Here is a 16,834-nt window from a genome sequence, read left to right as displayed (position 1 = left end):
TTCAAGGAGGAGCTCCCTGCGATCAAGGAGAGGCTTCCTGCTGGTGAATAAGTGGGCGTGCTCCTGAGACTGAAGTCATCTAACTGAGAAATCCCAGGCAAACTGCTCTGAGCCAGACCAGCCTGGGCTGTGGGGATAGGAAGTGAGGGTGGTCCAGCTTCATCCTTAGAGAACGTGTCATGGGAGGGCTGGACAGGAGCTGGGCTGAAGGGCCCACCAGGCAGTTTGTGGTACTATCGCAGATGGTTCTATGCCTCAGGGCAGTCTGAAGGGAGAGAGCCAGGGGCCGTGCCTGGACCTGTGTGGCAGAGAAGGGCCCTGAGTCAGGCTACACAGGCTGATGAGAGAGAAAGGCATCCAGGTGAGGGAACAGCAGAATTCTGCAGAGCACATTTGGAGGTCAGCGAAGGTATATGGGAACCCAGCTGTGCAATCCCAGCGCAAAGAGTGAGTGAAAGATAGAAAGCTAAGCCTGGAAGCCTGCAGCTGCTAGGGGTGGAGAACCCCTGGATCCAAGCCTCTCTGTTCTGGCAGAGAGCCCGGAACACCCACCAGGAGCCTGGCCAAGCTGAGGGGGACTTAGAGTGTCCCCAGATCATGTGTTTAAGCCCTACCTAGTGGACAGCGGGCATCTTCACCCAAGGCAGAGTCCAGGCTGAAAGAGCATGAAGGCAGGGTTTGGGTCCCTTCTGCACCCCGTTCATGTGTCTGCCACTTACCTGCCTTGAACTCCTTCCTGGCATCATTTTGGGTTAAGCCTTCTCTCACAGTGCCAACACTCCCATAAAGGGTATGGGAAAAGGGTATGCCAACACTCCCATAAAGGGTAGCATGGTGGGCTTCAGATACCTCCCAGGGCTCCGTGCACCTAGACTGGAGATATTCAAGCCAGCTCGAGGGTCCTGAGAGGCTGGGGATGTGAGAGGCCCAGGGGGTGCAAGCAAGAGGACACCAGCACCAGCATGGCCCCAGAAGAAGCCTGGGCCTCTAGTCAGGTCACTGTCAGCCCATCAGCCCACAGACGAAGGGACCTGGCTATGGCCCAGGGTTGACTTAAGTGAGAACACTGGCTGCAGGACTTCCATTGCCGGAGAGCCTCTGTGGTCCCCAAAAAGATTGCAGTGGACACTTTATGTACTGACGTGGAACCCTTTCCAAGAGATGTTAAGTGACAGAAGCCATAGAACTACAGCAAACATAGTATGAAACATTTTGTGAAATAAACAAAACACTGGAGAGGTGCTTATAGTTGTCTGAAAGTACTTAGAAATGCTCTGGAAGGAACCACAGCCAGACAGCTTATGGCAGTGTTACCTCTGGGAGAGGAGTGATATTGGCTGGAGGTGTCTTATGCTGTATGTATGCTTTTATACTACCAAGGGTTAACATTGACTGAAAATAACATTGAATATCCTCGGGACAGAACTGTCTCCTCACCCCACCTCAGGGCCCAGCCCCTACACACATCCCGGGCACATCTGAGCACAGGCCCCAGCTCTCTGCTTTGGGCAGACCTGGCGGGGCACCTCCCAGAAGCTAACTTTCCCACCAGAGAATGGGAAGGAAGGTAGAACCACCCCTCCGCACTGGCTCACCTGGTTGTGGTGGCCACGGGTGGACTTCGTGAGTGACCAGAGGCCACCTGGCTTCCACACGGCTTCCAAGGCCAGGGCAGGCATGAGGGGTGCCTGTACTGAGGACCCAGGGAGAGCAGGAAAGGAGCAGCAGTGACTGCTGGATCACAGCCGAGGCTCGCGGGGCCCAGGGACTCTTGGGAGTGACCTGTCCTCTACCCCCACTCTCACTTTCTCATCATGACACTAGGGGCCATGCAGCCTCGCTTTCCTCTTTGGGAAAGGGGGGGACAACAGCTAGCTCTACAGAGGACTCAGAGGGTTAAACAGGGCATGCCTGTGGGTGTGCCTACATGCTTGTGCCCCACATCCATCCCCACTGATGCCCTCAGGGCAGCCCTGTGGCTCCCGGGGCCTCTCACGTGCAGACATCAAGGCACACCCCCCAGCTGTCGTCATTTATGCTTGGTTTGTGCTAGCCCTCTGCTCAGGTGCAGAAAGGTGCTCTCAGACTTTCCCCTTACTCACCTGCTCTTCAGAAGTTCACTGTGGCCTAAAAGGGACTGGCAACCTGGGGTGGCAATGGCAATGCAGGGAATTGTGGGGTGCTTGGGAAGGGCATACACAGGATTCTCCTGAAGCCCAGGAAGGCATGTTACAGACAGCTCCGCACAGTATAAACAGCAATCCACCAATGCTGGATACCTGGGGCCCACCTGGGCTCTCTTCCACTCCCACCTGGCCATGGTATCTCTGCTCATGAGTCAAACCAAGTGTTGATCCCAGCTTTGACCACACGCTCCTACGGAGAGGCGACGTAAAGAAAAGGCAGGATGGAGCAAGTGGGATGGGGTGGGGTGGGATGCGATCGCTGGGGCCTGACCCCCTCCTCAGCTGCCCTCACTGAAGGGTGCCATGTGGTGCTGGGGATGAGAAGGGCTCCCCTAGAAACATCCGTAGAACGAGCCCCAGCCCCCTTCCCTCTGGTGTTCCGGCAGCCTCCCCCACGCACATTTTCTGGCCAATTTGTTCCCTAGTTTATCTTTGACCTCCATTGCAAACCAGGCTTACTCTGACAAGGCTTTGAAGTCAAGCGCCTGGGTTTCCCCCTCCGGGACTGGGCTCGGCCCAGCTGGACATGGGTTGAGTACAGGGCAGAGGTTGTGATGCACGTGTCTGGAGGCAGGAGCACTTAGCGGCCCCCACAAGTGGACTGCACAGGCACAGTGGGGCCAGAGTGCTCAGCCACAGGCTGTGGAAATTAGGGCTGGTACTCAAAAGTCCAACCTCAGAGCCTGATGGAGATATTTCTGGACAGTAGCCACAAAAGGCTAACATGTGCCAGGTGTCAGATCTGCTTCTCAAAGTTGAACTTGCATCAGAATCACCTGGAGGGTTTGTTAGACCACACACTAGTGGCCCTCACCCAGAGTATCTGATTCAGTGGACCTGGGGATGTGTGTGCCAGAATTTGTGTTTCAAGTCAGTTCCCAGGTGCTTCAGTGCTGGTGATGGTCTGGGGATTGTTCTAGAACCACTGCCTGAAGTCCTTTGCTACGTCCCCGCTCTCTGGGAATAGGAAGAGCCAGCCTGAGTCCACTTCAGGAAGCAAACAGGGCACAGAAAATTTGTTTAATCGGGGTTAACTGCAGGAACAATAACATTTGCTGAGTTTTTATTAGATCCCAGCCCTTTACCTGCATTGTCTTTATGAATCCTTACAAGGACCTGGTTGAGTGGAATTGTCACTCCTACTTTAGAGGATAATCAGACTCATGTAGAATCCCCAAGAGCCCCCAGCTCCCCACTGACCTGAGCATGCAGGCAGCAGGGCTGCAGAGACCACATGTCCACTACAGCATCCTCCGGCCCCCAGCACAGATAGGTAGACAGCCGCCGACAAGCGTTCGCATCAGCTCTGGAGAAGCGCATTTAGGGAAGGTCAGAAAGTCCTGGGCAGGGTGACCTCTGTCCCTTGATGCTGCTGGCTCAGGCCAAGGCCTCCTGAAGGCCAGCTGCACTAGCCTGACTACAGGATAGATAACCAGGAGGAGGGACGAATGAGGGGTAAGGAGTGAGAAGCCGGGTTCCTCTCCTGACTGCTGTGCTGGCCACTCTGAGTCCTGTTGCTTTCTGGGCCAGCCTCGACATTTGTTAAACGAGGGGCCTGGAGAGGGAGGTGCAGGACCCTCTTGTCCTAAGCTCCAAAGGTGCTCGCTCCATGAAGAGCGCTGTCCCTTGGGTCTGGGCGGGTTCCTGGTCACACATGGCCTTGGCTGCCTTCTGAAGCCAGGCCCACCGGTGCTCGGGGACTGCATGCCTCAGACGGAAGTAGGGACTGAGGCAGACCCTGACTGTCCCAGAATGCCACCCTGCATCCCACGCTGCTGGATCCTGCCAGGAAAAACGGCCAGGTGTGCCCCAGAGGGAGCAGCCCTCCGAGGAGCAGGGCTGAGCCCCTCGTGTTAGCTCAGCCCTTGCCGATAGCATCGGGAGTGCTAAGATGTTGGCTTAGCGCCTTCCTTTTTTTCCCTTTCTTTTAAAGCTGTTTCTGAACCTCCTTAGCCTATATTTTATTTTTCAGTTGAAAGCGCTCCTCCCTCCTCCTTCGAGCTATTTGTGCATATAATTCCTGACTGAAACATTCTCAATGATGTGAGCACATATGTGTGCATCTGGTGCGTGCAGAACCTGTGGATACATGGAAGTGGCTGTCTCTGCTGGCACGTGTGTTGTCATGTGTGTACACAGCCCCAGCTACACATGTGTGAGTGTCTGAACACAGGTTGTCTGGCTGAAATTCCCGGATGGGCACTGACTCCTAACTGTGAACAGATGTGCTCAAAGGGCCGGCTGGGGACAGGGGGGAGCCGCATCTGCTTGGCTGCCAAAAGGTGGCCAGTTCTGGGGGCCCAGAAAGGAGCCTGGAACACCTTGACCCAACAGAGGAGCACCTTGCCCTGGTGCTGCCGCCGGCTAGGAGGCCGCCTCTTCCAGCGTGCGGGGGAGACAAGGCCACCAAGCTGTTTATCAAGCCCTTTGAAATGGTCGGGGGCTGTCGGCCAGGCTGGTGGGGGAAGCGGTGCTTTCTGGGCTGACACTGGGGTGACCTGGCCTCTTGCTGCTCTTACTTCTCTCTGGCCATCCACCAACTCATCCTGACAATGCAGTTGTCCAAGAAAGGAGTTACTCTCCTCCCCACTCACTCCCCAACCTTACGGGGACAGGAATAACTCCTGGACGACGGAAGGTGAGGTGCCGTGGAGGGTCTCTGCAGCTCAAGGCAGGATGGTGTCTGAAGAGTCGGACTGTACTCTTCTCCCTGCTTGGAGGGCGGCCCTGATCTCCCTCTCAGCCCAAGAGTGACCCCTATGAGAAGAGAGAAAATGACAAGGAGCCAGACAGCCACTGTAAAATCCCTGTGGGAGCCGAGGCTTCCATGCCCGGAGCCTAGCATAGCCCTTGACACATAGCAAGCAGGCCCACGCCATGTGGTTACTGACTATTTAGTAAGTATCACTGAATGAAGAATAAAAGAACCAGATGCTGGGGGGAGGGGCAAGAGTTGATGGATAAGAAGAATATACGGAAGAAGCAGCCAGAAAATGCCCTAGAAGGAGACAAAGAGTGCAGCTGGCTGCAAGGGCTACCCGGGGTGGTCGGCCATGGGAAGGAGCAAGGAGAAGGGTGAAGAGATAAGAGAAGGAGCCAGCAGTGAGCAAGGAAGGGTGGGTGGAGGGGGATGTGTGCCCCCAAGTCTGCCAGCCACAGATGCCTTGGGAGTCACACACACACACCTGTGAGGTCATCCGTGGACTAGCAGGCTTTATCTTCACTTTCCTGCCTATGTGAGCAGCCTGAGAAACCATGGTGGGACCCTGAGGCTGGTCTGCAGGTCTGGGTTTTTTTTTGGGGGGGGGGGTTAGGGAGGAGGAGATCCAGGTTCTTCCTCTGCAGCTTCAGAGGAGTCTGCCATATCTGGAGGGATGAGGGTGGGACGACGCATGGCACAGAGGCCCGTCTGGGCCCTGCTTGCTCTGAGAAGAAGGGAAGTGCTGCCCATCATCTTGTCACCCATCACTCACCACATCTGCCGTGGGGAGCTGTCTGTCCATTCTGCCAGTGTAGGAACTGCCTAGTGATGGTAGTAGGGCCTTGAGGGCAGAGATGGGGAAGGAAGGGGCCCAGAGATGCTTGATACCAGACCTCAAGGGTCAGGACAGGGCAGGAAGGCTCCAAGCAGGAGGTGGAATTTGATTGACCAAGATTCCAGTGGCAGTAAATTGCATTAGCTGCAAGGACCAGCTAGAGAGAAGACATTTTCTGTTTTTTCTTAGTTGGGAGAGATGTCCTGTCTTGGGCTGCTACGGCTGCCACCATGCATTAGGCTGCCCGCGGGCCCCCTGCATGGAGCAGGGGAAATTAGAGCCAATCAATGCGATTTCAAGGCAGCAGCTCCTTCTCGGCAGCCCGTGGCCAAGCCTGTTTACCAGCCCGCAGCCCCACTGGCTTGATACCGCAAGCAAATGGCCCCTAATGGGGACCAGACCTCCTCCTGCCCTCCCACCTGCCTGCCTGTGAGGCTGCATGCCTGTGCGCTGAGCTGAGATTGGTGCCCTGGGGGCCTCCCCTGCCCGCAGCCCCTAGGCCGCCTCACCCCTGAGGGGCTGGAGATGGGGGAGGTATTAGGGCTCTGTAAATAGCCCTTATCTTGTGGCCAAGAGGGCTCCTCCAGCCTGGCTGGTGGGCACAGCAGGGCTCAGCACCACGCCAGGCAGCTGACAGCAGGCCATTTGTCTACAAGAATCCCCCGTGCCTTCCTCTGTCCATCACCAAGGGTGCAGGGATTCTCCGCTGGCTCTCTGGGTGCTAGTCCTACTGGGAAACCCCAGTGTCTGCTGCTCCCATCCAGTCCTCTCTCACACCCAGTTTCCTCAGCCTTGTCTTCAGCCCTTAGTGTTCCTCTCCTGTGATATCGGCCTTGCTCCTCATGGGCCTTCCGACCTCTGGCCCCCTCTCCTCTGCTGCTCTTGGTAGAACTTCTAAAGCAGGTCGCATGGTGTCACTTCTCTGCTTTACCATCCTCAGTGGCTCCCACAGAGGCACTGAGAGGCAAACTTGGAGCCACCACTGGGGCCCTGTCCGTGGTCTCCTCTCTTGAGTGAGATAGAGTTATGGTGGGAAAAGTGAGGACACAGTATAAGGGGATGCTCAGAAGCTCCGTCATCAAGATAAATGTTTCAGTACGATATTTTTTGAATTAAAATTAATCACACACACAAAAAACCTGTGTTCAACAGAATATCAAAAAACGTAAATGGAGATGTGGATGGAGAGGACCAGGAGGAGTCTTAGGAAGTGGGGTGAGCTGTGCCCATGCGGGGTCAGTGCCTGTCTTTGTGTGGGCCTGACCAGCCTCACCTGCACACTGCCTCTGGTTTGTAGGCGCCCACTCATCCTCCACCTCCAGCAGGGCCTGAGGAACTGCTTGGACATGACCCCTGCAGCACTGTAGGCCTTTCCAGTGCCATCTCCTCTCTCCATAATTCTTCCCCATCTTCTTCATCCAAATCCTTTAAAACTCCGCCAGAGCTCAGCTCTGGCAGTCACCCCCTTACTCCAGGCCAGGTTACTGGGGCCCTTTTGTGCCCCAGTATACTCCCCACTGCCAGACACCATAGACCTCACTGGGTCCTCTACTCACTGGGTCCTTCAAGCCCATCATGGAGCCTGACACAGACTGGGATTCACTCATCTTTGGCTGATGAACTGAATGAAAGAACAGGTAAATAAATGAGAGTGGCTGGGCTTTGGGCTTCAACTAGAGCTTTAGGCTCCAAAGCAAACAAAGCACTCAGACACAGTCAGTCTGAGATGGGACCCTCAGAGCACTCAGTCTGAGGTGGGACCTTCAGATGCAGATCAGTCTACCTGCCACCAGCACCACAGAATAAATGCTGCGATGTTTGGTCTAACAAAGAGACACCAGCAATCTTTAACAGGAATCTGTTAATCTTTGACAATGGAATTTGATCTATAATTAAAAAAAATATACTTTTGTTTCCTCATGAATGAATTTACTCAACTTTCTCTAAACGATAACATAGGAAGAGGGAGACAGTTCAGGCCAATTATCTCCAAATAAGGCAAAATCCCATTCCTCTATTTTTAGCAATGCCTTTCCCAACTGCAAGGAGGCATCATTCCATGAACCAGCCTTGCAGAAATCCACCAACTTCCGAAGAGTTTCAACAAGTCAAAAATTTCATGTGCATGAAAATCAGTGACCCCATTTAGGTAAGGGGTCCCAGACAAAGCCTGAGACTAATTTGAGGCCCAGTTGCCGCAGACCTATGGCAGCCTGGAGAGTGAAGTTTCTCCCAGGCGAGCCCAACTTTGTGTACTGGGCCAGCCCACTTCTCCAGCCTCCTGGAGAAAATCAGTTTTGCATTTTCCTGATGTGTGATGGACTTGACATCAGCGCATCTTCAAAAAGTTACATTCCTTGAAAAACTGAACACTAAGAAAAAAGAAACTCTTCATGAAGACCCACTGAGAGTCAAGCCTGAACCAGAGGATCTGGGGGAAGAAACATTCAGAGTGCCTCACTTTAGCCTCGAGCCACCTCTCAACAGAATGGTGGGTGGCAGGTAGGTGCCTGGGCTCTCCCCTGATCAAGGCAGGAGCTCTCAGTGTCTGCTGAGTCATCTGGAAAATGGGGATAACTTCAGGATGAGCTCATCAATATGAAAGCCAGACAGCCCAGCCTCGCCTCTCTGTTGCCAATATAATTTTTACGACCTCCATGATGTTGTCTCCTTATAATCTGTCCCTGTAACAGGCTCATTTTTCTCCTCAAATTCCTCCGCCTTTGGCTAAGAACAGTCTGTTTTTCCTACAGTTGTCAAGTTGCTTGAAATTCCTAATGCTCATTCATGTTCTTTCCAAGGATTAACAGAACACCCCTTGCTCATCTTTCATCACACTCCCTCTGCACGTGGGGTAAAAATTATATTTCAATAGAGCCCTGGTTATTGATGCACATAAAATGGAGACTTTGGCGAGTCTCGCTTGCTTGGGTCAGAGAGGGAATGAGGCTGAAAAGCAGGCTTGAGCATTTTTAAATGACCTGCAGAAGGGGCCTCGGCCTGCATGGGCAGATGTGCACAGCTGTTAATGGAGAAGCCCTGAATACTGCGACCAGCCCCGAGAAACGGATACCCTCAAATGCTTCCTAGTGAAGTTAAGAATTTTTTGTTGAACGTGCCTTTGAACTAAGGTCATTTAAGTATACAACAGATGTTCCGCTGAGGGAAACAGACTTATAAAGTCAGGAACACAGAAGGGAGCTAATGGTTTACTGGGGGTGGCGCATGAAGTTCATAGCAGTTTAACTCCTTTCAATGTTAAACAAAACAATGACGCAATTTTATGCACAATAAAAACCTGTCAAAACAATCATCCTGGGCAGTGGAGGTCCTTTCAGTCATTCTTCTTCTAAAGATAAACTGAGGGCACAAGTGACAGATATTTCTGGCTCCTCCATGTGGTTGGAGCAGTCAGTGTGGCTGCTTAGCAGGTCAAACTGAGTCATCCAGGATGGTCAAAGAATGAAGTTTCGGGGAAGAGAGAGGGCGGGCAAAAAAAAAAAGGCAGAAAGTTCATAGTGGCTCACAGACCCTGCTGGCTTTCCGCCAGTGCAATCAGGGTGCCCCTGGGAGTTGGGATTGATGGGGAGATGGGCAAACCCCACTGTCCGATAAGCCTATCCCACATCAGCCTCCTTATGCCACACTTCTCCTTTAGTGCTCTATCAGCCATAACACAAATGTGAGGGGGTACCCATTGGTGCTCAGTATTGCCCTGTTTATGTTCTTCTATGGGGTCTCCCCGGGAAGCAAGAGGAAAGATTTGAATTCAGGAAAGTTGGAGTCTGAATCGTAGCATTTATTAGTTGCATGTTCTTGGACAAGTCACTTAACCTCTTTGAGTTTTTATTTCCCTGTTTATAAAATGGAGGTGGTCATGCTTACAAGACAAGATTCTTATCATTATTGAGTGAAAGAATGGGTGAAAAATATAGTCTATTTTGGCAAACTCCATGTGCACAAAAAACAGATGTTTCTTCTGGGTCTTCAAGACACAGCAGTTAATAAACACACAGATGCTGTAGAAGCATCTGCTAATTGGACTGGGTGATCAGGGCTGGCTCCATAGAAATATAGGCCTTTAGTTGGGGCTAGTAGCCTTTGGAGAGGGGAAGAGAGAGCAGTCCAGTCAGGAGAAACTGACCACCTAAAGGCAGGTTGGGAATAATGAAGGCATGCTGGAGGCACAATCTGGCTGAGGATAGGGCTCAGTGAGTAATAAGTAAAGATTAAGGTTGCCAGGGACGGTAGGACAGATAGTGGGAGGTCTTGAATATCAAGTATAGCTTTTTTTGAGGCAGCAAAGGGAACACTAGCTTTTTGAACTAAAGAACACTAATGGGATTTGTATTCCAAGATTTGTCTAGTCCATGAATAGGGAAAACCTGGCATTCTCCTCCCTCTCCTGTGCCTACTGCAGACATTGCTAATCAATCTGGAGTCTAGGAGACAGTTCAGGAATTGTGAAAATATTCTGTGTATGCGGGATGAAGGTGTGCCGTGGACGAGTTTGTTCAGTTACTTGCAAGCATGTAGCTCTCGCTACATTTTCCCCCTAAAGGTCCACAGAGAAAAAGGGCTGTTTCTGAAGGTACAGTTATCTTTATCTTTGCTATTTCTGGGACCAGATTCAGGGTCTGGAAGATTCACCAAGCTTCCAGGCCAAGCCATGTTCACGGTCCTGAGCAGTCTCTGGCGCCCCCTGTTGGTTCCTGGACTAGATAGCGTCTTACAGCTGCGGCTGGAGTCCTGCCGCCAAGCCCTGGCCCACCGGACAGGGCTGGGCTGCAGGACTGGACTCCTTGGTTGGAGGTTCAGCAGGAAGCAGTGAGCTGTGGTTCCCCACCTGCCCCCTCTTTGGCAACAATGCACATCTGAAATGTCTGACAGTTTGGGGAGGGGTTTGGCAGGCTTGACCTCGCTCTGGAAGGGAGAAGGAATTTTCCTGAAATGACAAACCACTTAAATCTTTAGGACTTTCTAAAGATACTAAGGTGCCAGAAATAGAAGGCAAGTCTGCTTCACATTGCTGTGATTTCCTTCTTGATTTGCACTTAGAGCCAATTTTGATCCATAGGGATAGCAGCTTCCAAAGTTGAGTCCTGCCTCTGCAGGCCAGGGAGAAGTGTGCCAGCCCCGGGGAGCTGGGCCAGCCTGTGGCTGGTCAGGACCCAGGCCTGTGTGAGGACCCACCTCCATCACATTCCCCCTTCTGAAGCTATTCCCTCCGCCTCCGCAGTCACCATCATCCCTCCTAAAGGGCTGAAGCAGGCTCCTGCATGAACACCTGCCTCCTTTCTTGCTCTGCTCTCTCCACTCCTCCTCATTCCGCTCTCTCTACTCCTCCTCATTCCATACAGCTGCCCAGGGCTCCGTTTAAGGCGCATAGCAACAGTAATGACGACTGGTTCAGATGTCCCTGTAGGTACTGAGCACACAACAACCCAGTGGGGTGGCATTGTTACAGGGTAGACCAATGTGGACTGGGCCACCTGTCTGTGAGGCCTCGCCTGCACGCTCACAATTCGGTTATACTGCAGGGACACACAAAAGGGTCAATAACGGGTTTATTTACAAAAGGGGGAAGGGATAGGAAACAACCCAGGGAAAGAGAGCGGGATGCAAAGTTAACTGCAATATCTTATGGCTAGGCTGACTGAACACACTGAGTCACGCAATCCGGAGAGTTGTTTCCCAAGTGAGCTGCAGTTGCACCCTATTTATCCCCAAAATGTCCCAGAAGTCATTCCTGCTAGCTCCACCCTTGGGTCCTCGCAGTTCTCTCCCTGGTACTGCTGGGAGTTGTAGTTTCCAATCAGTAGAGTAGGGTGTAGGGTCCAGAAAGCTGGAGTAGGGGGTGGAGTGCATAAGACTGCAGAGTTCCTTTAGGACATCCTTCCCCTTAACAGCATAATCACTTTCATCATGACTGTCTTATAGGCACAGCCAGCACCAAACTCTGGGTCCAGCGTCCATGCTGTTAACCACATGCCCTACTGGGTGTGCTGACACCCAGCTCTATTTAAAATTGACATCTGGCTTCCCATTGCCCTCAGAATAACACCCAGCCTTGCCAGGCCTTGCAGGATCTGACCAGGGCCCATCCTGATCTCTTTCTTGGACCATTTTCCTCTTGTCTGCTGGGCTGTGGTCAGCAGAACCTGGACTAGAGTTGCTGGATTAAAATACAGGATGCTCAGTTCAATTTGGACTTCAAGCAAAGTTTCTGATGAAAGTGTATCTCATATACTCTCTGGGACATACTTACACTAAACAAGTAGCTATGGTCACCTGAAATGTAAATGTGTGGTGAAATGTAAATGTGTGTACGCTCCCATGCCACTAAGCCACCGTATCTGGCAATTCTAGCTGGGATTCTTTCTGTGCCTTCAACTGCCATCTCAGAACTTCTCCATACTGGCCCCCTTCCCACACTGTCCTTCCCCTGCTGCCCGTCTGACTCCTCCATGTGCTTCCTGATTCTTCACTTAGATGTCTCCTCCTTGGGGAAACTGTCCATGGTCACAAGCTGGCCGCCAGCAACTGGCAACTATTGGTGTGCCAGCAGAAGGGAGATAGCTGCCTGAACAAAATTTGGGCTGGGTTTGGAAAGACAGAGAGGAGTGGATTCCAGGTAGGTAACAGGATTCTGGGATGTGATCATTAGTAATCTTTGCCTGAATGTTGAATTTCAAGGCCATCAGGAAAAGAGAAATACCCTTTAGCAGGTACTTCCCGATGCTCCCTACCAAACTGTGAATTTGTTCATTCCATCAATAATTAGTTCAGGGGTTCTTAACTTCTTTGTAACTAACTGTGATGAGCCCGTCTCAGAATGAGAGGTAGGAAACTTAAATTCACTGCTGGCCTGGTCCCTATTTTCTGACCATTCTCAAACTCAGTTTCTGGCTGAGGTCTGGAAAATGCCAGTAGTTACTCATGCTCAGTTGTCCCTTGAGGACATCCTGTCCCAGATTCAAGGGTTCCTATTACAGCTAAGCAAAAGTGACTGGGGTGAGCCCTCCCCGGTGGCACAGTGGGCTAAAGCACAGCACTAAGAAGCTAAAGCCACTTCAGCACGTGTTCGATCCCCATCCCGGAGGTGATCCCACATGGTGCAGCAGACCTCTCCTGACCCTCCCGCCGCTCCCCTCAGCAGTGTACTTTGTCAGTCAGCCTGTTCTGCTCCCCCCTCTGTCTCTGGTGGCTCTTCCCACCCTCCGCATCTCTGGCCTGTACCCCAGTTCTGTATGAATAAATAAATAAATCTTTAAAAAAAAGTGACTGGGGTGCAAACGACCCACACTGACTTAAGCCATGCCCCTCCTCTCATCCTGGGAGGTCCTGGGCCCAGGGGCATCTAAATGCCAGGCTTGGGATGGGCCCCTGAGAACAAAAATGTATTTTGAGCATGGCTCTTTCTCTCCAGCCTCTGCTCAGGAAGAGGATTCTATCCTCACCTCCCATCCATCCTCTGTCAGACCTAAGACTCTGTCTCCTGGCTCACTGAAGCCCAGAGGAAATGTCTGCGGGATGAGTCAGCGAGGGGCCCAGGTACAATTCCCCTTGGCGACTGCACAGGCTTATCAGAGTCCAGCGTCCTTGTTCCCCAGCGAGTAAGTTCAGACAATCTCTTTCTGGAGATTATGTTCCAAGCCCCCGTGGCGGCCTGGGCTTTGATAACCACCTGGTGTAGCGGCCTTCAACTCCTCTCCCGGGAAGCGTTGTGTCACGGAGCGGCTTGCCTAAGACGCTGCACAACCAGGTTCTGGCCGGACAGTGGCCTGAGTCAGACGGACCTGGGCAGCTGCCTGGTAGCTCTAGCACTGTGGGCTGGGGCATTTGCTCTCTCTTCTGACTGTACCAGCTTTAAAGAGGCCCCTCCAGTTGCGCTGATTCGCTGTCCACAGCATGTTCAGTGTGAAAGCATCAACCATTTTAGGTGATATTTACTTTGTGCCCGAAACTGTTTTACAATATTTCAATATATAATTACACTCGGCCATTGTGATCATTTGATAGGTTGTTTAATTTCCTCCATTCCCATTTTGCAGATTATAGGATTGAGGCTTAGGCCAGTTAAATAACTTGCCCAATATCACATCGCTGGCAAGTGGCAAAGCTGGTGTATGAGCTAAGACAACTTGATAGCCCCGGTCCAGACTAGTTATTATGCTGCCAGGTGTCCTGGGCAATGGTGGGTGGAGGGAGGGGACATGGAGACCCTCCTGTTCAAGTGCCCTTCTTGACCAATGAAGACCCCATACCTGCGTTCACACAATTGTAATAGAGAGTTTCCAAACAGGGTCTTCTTATCTCCTGGGTCTACAGCTCGTTCAAAGATCTTTCCAGAGATGTGTAAAGTGTTTTATTTTGCAGGGAAGGTAGCCTTTGGGGAAAGGGAAGGATGAGACTGGTGCTTAGCAATCTCAAAACTGATGTTGGTTGCAAGATAGTGGCAGCAAGGTCATGGTGAAGGGTCCTCTACCACGGCACTATGCAGTTTGTTGAAGTCTCTTTATCAAGTATAAACTGGTTCAGCCCTCCCAGGGGCAGTTGGGCAACAGAGACCAAGAACCCTAAAGATGTTCCTCCACTTACCCAACAATGCCACTTGCAGGAATTCCTCCCAAGGAAATATTTTGGAATGCGAGATGAGCCTTTTGTGTCATTACTTTTGCAATAACACAAATCAAGCCAACAGACAGGGCTGACACCAAGGAAGAGCATGGATCCCCTGGGCTCAGCTCCATCGAGGAAGGCTTTGCAGCCTCTAACATGGTGTTGACAAGGAGAGCTTGATGAAAGGAGAAAAATCTGCTGATACAGGTTAAGCCAAAGGGAGCGGGGTAGGCATAGATGAGCAGCAAATGATAAGTACCTTAAGGTCTAATTATGCTAAAAAAAAAAAAAAATGGTTGGGGGGGGTTGGGAGCCCCATCTGGTCGATTACCTCCTTGTGTAATTTTCTGTCTGTATGGCTTTCTGCCGATTTAGCTCTACTTGGGTAGTTGGAGAAACACAACCAAGCCACCAGTCACAACAGTAAGTAGAAATGAAGATTCCTGGGATCAGTTCCTCTCCAAGCTGGACGAACGGAGCTAATCCCATCTTTTTGGCTCCCGCAGGACCCAAGGGAGGGGAGGACTTGGGAGCACTGGCTTGTGGAAATGACTTGAAAACTCGTCCCCGAGCATGCACAGGCAGCCCTGCAGATCCCCACACGGGACAGAGGAGCGGGTGGGGTTGAGGACCATTGTGGGGACACGGGCACTACTTTCCCGGCTGGGGTATGTCTCCTCTCCAAAGACCGCTGAACTGATATTGCCTTAGCTGGGGTGGGCCCAGCCCCTCCAAATCTCTTCGTTGACCCCCAGGGAAGGCACAGCTCACTGAGATCTTGGACTTAGCTGAGCCTCCCTTGCATCTCCTCTGAAAAGTCAAACTGAGTGAGTCTTTGTGGCCCTAGAAAGCGCTAGGCTCTGAGCGAGTAAGAAGAAGCAGAGTCTCCCAGTAGGAAGTGGTCTGAGTATAGGTCCATCTCGAGGTTCGGGGAACTGGTGGGAGGGTTGTGAGAAGCTCCTGCATGATACAGAACAGTTTTAGCAGCACCCAGACTGCGGTGCTTTGGTAGATCTGCAAAATCAAGGTCACAACTTTATTGGACACTGCAGTCCTGTGGAACTGAGGGTTCAAATGGCTGGCACCCTGTGCATGGCTTTGGGGGTGTGTGTGGACAGACTGGGAAGTAGAAGAGGGTGCCCCTCAGTCAAGTGGAGCTCCAAAAGGTCTGTGCTGGTAGTGTCAGCATTAACGGTAGCTCCTGCTGTTTGGGGGCTTATCTCACTGTGGTGGGCCCTCCCCAATACTCCACAATGTCCTCACAGAGTTCAGTAGTCTGGCACTTGTCTCAACCCCTGGCCTGCCAACTGCGGGGATCCACCATGAACAGTGGGTAGTATCAGGGGGAGGACCTGGCGCAGTGTGACTCCCCAGGGATTGAAGAAGGCTCTGAAGACCCTACAGAGCAAATCATAGAGGGGGTTCATAATGAAGCTTTACTGGTAGAACCTGGGGCTCCCAGGGCCATCCTTTGTCCCTGTGATTCTGTCTGGCACACTCCTGAGCCTCCTCTCCACTCACCTGCAGGTATGTGGACTAGAGTGGTGTTTCTGGCACCAGAGTCATGCAGGTGTATATCCAGGTGTCAACACTGGCACCTTCATCACCCGGGCTGCCTGGGGCTCTCCACAGGAAACTGATTGACCCGCCGCCCCTGCCCGGGGGTGCAATCTTGGGTTTCCCTATTGGGTTGCAACAGGCCTCCTCTCTCTCCATGGTTGCTGGAGCCATCCTTGGCCTGTGTGTGGGCACAGGGGACAGTTATGCAGTCACTTGGTGATGGTTGTTTTGGTTTTGCATTTCATTTGTTTGTTACTGTTTCTTTTCTTTTTTAAAGATTTATTTGTGCATACAGAACTGGGGTACAGGCCAGAGGCTCAGGGGCGGTGAGAGGCTTCACCAGAGACAGAGTGGGGAACAGAACAGGCAGATCGACGAAGTACACTGCTGAGGGGAGCAGCGGGTGGGTCAGGAGAGGTCTGCCACACCATGTGGTTACCTCCGGGGCAGGTGGGAATTGAACTCATGCGGAAGCGGCTTTAGATTCTCAGTGCAGTGCTTTAACCCGCTGCGCCACCAGGGAGGGCCGCTGTTACTGTTTCTTAATAAGGCTTAGATCAGACTGGGATGTGGTTATGCAAAGAAAGGGCAGAATTTGGGCTGTGAATGGTAAGAAAACGCCAACTCCACTGTTTCAATCTTTTCTCCTACTTTATAATAGGGGCTACTACTTGATTGCTTGCTGTATACTCTTCCCCTTCCTCGTCGTATTTCCATGGATGATTCATTCATGAAAACAACCCCATGCATCATTCCTTCCACAGTCCTGGGCCTCCTCAGCCAGACATTCTTATCACTCTGTTCTAAGTCGCGGTGACTCAGGGAGATTAAATAACTTGCTTAAACTCAAGGAGTGAAGAGAGGTGAGGGAGAACTGATAGAAATGAGTCCACATCTGGGAGGGTTGTGTGTTGTGTGAGTGTCAGCTCA

Source organism: Condylura cristata, unplaced genomic scaffold, assembly GCF_000260355.1.
Source record: "Condylura cristata isolate star-nosed mole 26May11 unplaced genomic scaffold, ConCri1.0 scaffold00014, whole genome shotgun sequence".
Lineage (NCBI taxonomy): Eukaryota > Metazoa > Chordata > Mammalia > Eulipotyphla > Talpidae > Condylura > Condylura cristata.
The sequence above is the reverse complement of the archived record's forward strand: the minus strand, read 5'-3'. Positions refer to the sequence as shown.